Source organism: Petromyzon marinus, chromosome 1 (assembly GCF_048934315.1).
Source record: "Petromyzon marinus isolate PM22_M1 ecotype Great Lakes invasive population chromosome 1, UKy_Petmar_22M1.pri1.0, whole genome shotgun sequence".
Lineage (NCBI taxonomy): Eukaryota > Metazoa > Chordata > Hyperoartia > Petromyzontiformes > Petromyzontidae > Petromyzon > Petromyzon marinus.
In genome coordinates this window covers 21,219,053-21,224,619 of record NC_133667.1, presented here as the reverse complement: position 1 = coordinate 21,224,619, position 5,567 = coordinate 21,219,053, and positions in this window count along the sequence as shown.

The following is a 5,567-nucleotide window of genomic DNA, read 5'->3' as shown; positions in this document are numbered from 1 at the left end:
TTGTTGTGCCTACTTTGCTTATTCTGATCCTGCATTTAAACAGCCGCACTGCCTTATACATTTTTTTAGTGTGGGTGGCACAATGGTTGTGGCATCGTGGAGGTATTTCTGTGCATTCACTAACACAGAGGGTTGGTATGTTTACTGGCGTTATTTTCTCTATGTTTGCAGTTACTATTCAGCATTATGGACGAACCAGCAAAGGTTGTTTCAATTGTATTCTTGTTTTAAATAATATTTTCCCTTAGCTTTGCCACACTTTTTTTACCTCCAGTAAATGTTAATATTGATGTCTATCGATATCAATATTTTGCTATAGATTTATTTTATTTTCAGCTATACAGTTGCTGTATACCAATGGGAGGTATTATTATGACAGAAAACCCCTTTCAGAACAGAGTTTTATAATTATTAGTGCAGTATTTTTGAAGTCAGATATTTGTTGGGACCTATTCTAGGAGAATGCTATCATGGTGTTTTATCTCAAGTAATTTTCACGAAAATGTAAAGTTTTCCGATGCAACTATAATAGCTGACAGCACATTAAAACGTGCCTGAAGCATCTTTTAAAATGTAAATGATTGCGTCAGATTACCGTCTCAAAAATTCAATATATGATGAAACTATTTTGTAGAATTGATTATGCAATTGTCTTTTGTCTGCATGTGAATGCATGGGATTTAAACTCTGATGGGAGATCGGCGATGTTATCATAGCTGTGTAGTTGCAGTATGTCTCAGTGGTATAATACATTCTGTGTAAACTAAAACAATTATGAAGGACCCATAATTTTTAACATTTCAATCACTACTGAATTTGTAGTCCTGTGATGGCATTAATATTGATTCGGATGTTGGTTCCTGTTATTGCAGTCAACGTGTGTTCATTGTATGATTAAAATAAAATTGATTCAATAGCATTTGCACATTTCATAATTTGTTTCTTGTGCTCCTAGTTTGCAGAGTTACGAATATAATGTTTAACCACTGACAGTATTGCATTGTGGAATGCTATCCAGAAGAGGGAAGCATAAACTAATATTAAAAACCATCAATGTCTCGAGTGAGTCGCCGTGGGTTTTTGCCACCTAAACTAGCTGGGTAGCTGGCTAAACATAATTTTTCCACGCAACAAACATTGAAGTAAACGGCAGAAGAATTTGGGAACATCTCACGACACCAAGAGGTGAGAGTAATGATTAAAAAAGACACGGTTAATACAAAATTGCTCCTGTTAATGTAATTCACCGGAATGTTATTTAAATCATAGAGCGTATAAAATAGCTCACAATAGATATTGGATTTAATAATAGGGGTTTCCCCTTTTTTCTGGCAACAAACCTGAAACCTTTTACAAGGATTCATGTCTGCATTAACCACGATACCTGCAGTCAAAATGCAAACAAAAAACATACTATGATAATATATGCATTGTCCTTGAAACTGATTGGTCCACACCAAGGGACGGCTTTCTTCTGAGCCTCGACTCAATTGGTGCTCGACCAGATGACGCCAGAAGGCGTACAGCTCAAAGACAATGCCACTATCAAAGTAATGAGGGCTCAGGGTGAGCATCTACATCTTTAAACCTCCTTTGCCAGTACCAAAATATAATAATAGGGGTTTTCCCCTTTTTTCTGGAAACAAAACTGAAACCTTTTTACAAGGATTCATGTCTGCATTAACCACAATACCTGCAGTCAAAATGCAAACAAAAACACACTATGATAATATATGCATTGTCCTTGAAACTGATTTGTTTGCATTTTGACTGCAGGTATTGTGGTTAATGCAGACATGAATCCTTGTAAAGAGGTTTCAGTTTTGTTCCCAGATAAAAAGGGGAAAAACCCTATTATTATATTTTGGTACTGGCAAAGGAGGTCTAATGATGTAGATATTGGATTGTTTGGTAGGAATGTAATGATACATTGATTAAAACCCATTCTTACAATACACGCATGTCCATGTTTGTGGTCCATGTCAGAAAATTATTTGGTGACGTAACATTGACGAATGTCTTGTTCTTTTCATAGCATAGGCAGATAACATGCACTGATTAAGTCATTTTTTCCCAGGCATATTGGCATGATGCAATTAGCTGACAGTAACTCATTATTCACCAACCATAGTATATATTTCTGTATAACTGCAGTGCGTAATGTGTCATTGTAATTGCGATTAGTCACTTGTTAAGTTATCACTTTACGACCAGTAGGGGGTGCACAATCATTGGGCTGTTTAGTCATAGTTCACGATGTCTCGAAAACTTCAAATCTAGATTGAAGAGGGGAATTGTGGGGTCCCGCTGCAACTTAAGAGTATAAAATGAATGGTATTACTACAGGAATCCCCTGCTGTAAGTTGTCGCATTGTGTTACTTCACATATACAGTCGTACCTTGCCCAATGTGTTATCGAATGCGTGTTTCGGCTATACACGGTTTATTTATTGAGGTGTTTCCCAGAACGCAGGGGCGATGTCTTGGCCATATGCGGCTTAACACTGCTAATATTCTCGTCTCCGTGTCGACAAGTAGTGCACGGTCTTCTTATAGATGTTGCGTATAAATATCTCATCGTCATCTTCCCTTCCAAACGCTCTTACGTGGTCTCAATGTACAGTGAGGGAAAAAAGTATTTGATTTTTTGCTGATTTTGTACGTTTGCCCACTGACAAAGAAATGAACAGTCTATAATTTTAATGGTAAGTTTATTTGAACAGTGAGAGACCGAATAACAACAACAAAATCCGGAAAAACGCATGTCAAAAATGTTATGAATTGATTTGCATTTTAATGAGAGAAATAAGTATTTGACCCCTCTGCAAAACATGACTTAGTACTTGGTGGCAAAACCCTTGTTGGCAATCACAGAGGTCAGACGTTTCTTGTAGTTGGCCACCAGGTTTGCACACATCTCTGGAGGGATTTTGTCCTACCCCTCTATGCAGATCTTCTCCAAGTCATTAAGGTTTCGAGGCTGACGTTTGTCAACTCGAACCTTCAGCTCCCTCCACAGATTTTTTTATGGGATTAAGGTCTGGAGACTGGCTAGGCCACTCCAGGACCTTAATGTGCTTCTTCTTGAGCCACTCCTTTGTTGCCTTGGCCGTGTGTTTTGGGTCATTGTCATGCTGGAATACCTATCCATGACCCATTTTCAATGCCCTGGCTGAGGGAAGGAGGTTCTCACCCAAGATTTGACGGTACATGGCCCTGTCCATCGTCCCTTTGATGCGGTGAAGTTGTCCTGTCCCCTTAGCAGAAAAACACCCCCTAAGCATAATGTTTCCACCTCCATGTTTGACGGTGGGGATGGTGTTCTTGGGGTCATAGGCAGCATTCCTCTTCCTCCAAACATGGCGAGTTGAGTTGATGACAAAGAGCTCCAATTTGGTCTCATCTGACCACAACACTTTCACCCAATTGTCCTCTGAATCATTCAGATGTTCATTGGCAAACTTCAGACAGGCATGTATATGTGCTTTCTTGAGCAGGGGGACCTTGTGGGCGCTGCAGGATTTCAGTCCTTCACGGCATAGTGTGTTACCAATTGTTTTCTTGGTGACTATGGTCCCAGCTGCCTTGAGATCATTGACAAGATCCTCCCGTGTAGTTCTGGGCTGATTCCTCACCGTTCTCATGATCATTGCAACTCCACGGGGTGAGATCTTGCATGGAGCCCCAGGCCGAGGGAGATTGACAGTTCTTTTGTATTTCTTCCATTTACGAATAATCGCACCAACAGTTGTCACCTTCTCACCAAGCTGCTTGGCAATGGTCTTGTAGCCCATTCCAGCTTTGTGTAGGTCTACAATCTTGTCCCTGACATCCTTGGAGAGCTCTTTGGTCTTGGCCATGGTGGAGAGTTTGGAATCTGATTGATTGATTGCTTCTGTGGACAGGTGTCTTTTATACAGGTAACAAGCTGAGATTAGGAGCACTCCCTTTAACAGTGTGCTCCTAATCTCAGTTCGTTACCTGTATTAAAGACACCTGTGAGCCAGAAATCTTTCTGATTGAGAGGGGGTCAAATACTTATTTCCCTCATTAAAATGCAAATCAATTTATAACATTTTTGACATGCGTTTTTCCGGATTTTTGTTGTTGTTATTCTGTCTCTCACTGTTCCAATAAACCTACCATTAAAATTATAGACTGATCATTTCTTTGTCAGTGGGCAAACGTACAAAATCAGCAGGGGATCAAATACTTTTTTCCCCTCACTGTAACACATAGCTCGACATGCTCACCCAAATGTTCACATTGCCGCATGCATCGAGCCATCCGCTTGCTGAGGACGTCGGTCATACGGATGCCTAGATCGCGTATCATTAACGTTCCAAATGACTGACGTGCCCAGACACACCCATTACACAAAATCAATGGGAAGTGAGGTTTGTAGATTCAGTATCAGGGGTGAGAGTTGGGTGCGAGAGAAAGAGCAATGGGGCCGTCAATAAATGACGTCACGCACCTAGGGGGGGGGGGGGGTCAGACATTTGTGACGATATGTGACGATGGGGGGGGCGGGGGTGTTTGAGAAATGTGACGTCACATAAAAATGCGAAACTTTAAATATAGACAACACGTTCTACTTAGTTAAAGACTTTTTAATAAATGTTTTCTCCTACATCAGAGTTCAGCGCCACATTAAATACGCATTACAATGACAATAGTTTAAAGCGATTTAAAGCATGTTTTATTTTGGCGGGGGGGGGGGGGGGTGGGGCAGAGCATTGTGACGTCATATTTGAGGGGGTCTGACTTTTTGTGCCGACGGGGGGGGGGGGGTCAAAAATCGTCCAAAATCGCGTGAATGTCATGTGAACCTATTGAATTATAACAGTGATCTGTCACGGCCGACTTCTCCAAGACAGAGGTTCTTTGCAAGCCATCTGGCTACCATGAGAGATTCGTTCATGAGGCTATCCACATTTACAAACACAGAGACAATTTCAACCGAGAAGATGGATTCTGGTTTAGCAATCATTGGAAGGATTTGATAAACCAGTTCGGGTCTTAATTGATTGTTCACGCTTACGGTGGCTTTCAGACCGCATCCATTATTTTCGTCTCCCCCCTCCTCTTTTCCGAACATAGATGGACTCGTCCATCTGAATAACTGCTAAATCGCTCTCCGTGGTGCTAACGTAAAAAAAAAACCGCCACTTTTTCCAAATTTTCTTGCTGTAGTTTTCACACCTGATGATAATTGCTTGTGTTGCAGTCGAAACGTCGTGAGAATTTTATTGTTTTATATATATTTTTTATTATTTTGTTTTCCTTCTACGTGACTTTACCGAAAGAACCAAGAATATGAATCCTTGCAGTCACGAAAGCTTTAAATAAAAAGTTAAAATGTATGTCAACTTATAATCATATACACTAAATTGGCATTCTTGCTCAAAGGAGTTGCAGCATTTCCCAGGAATGCACCCCTTTACGTATAGTGGGGGATTCCTGTATAATTATTCACACATTAAAAAAAAACGAAATTACAAAGAAACAATTGAAAATGCTAATAGCATTTTCAAATGCACAACCTTTTTGTATACAAACCATAA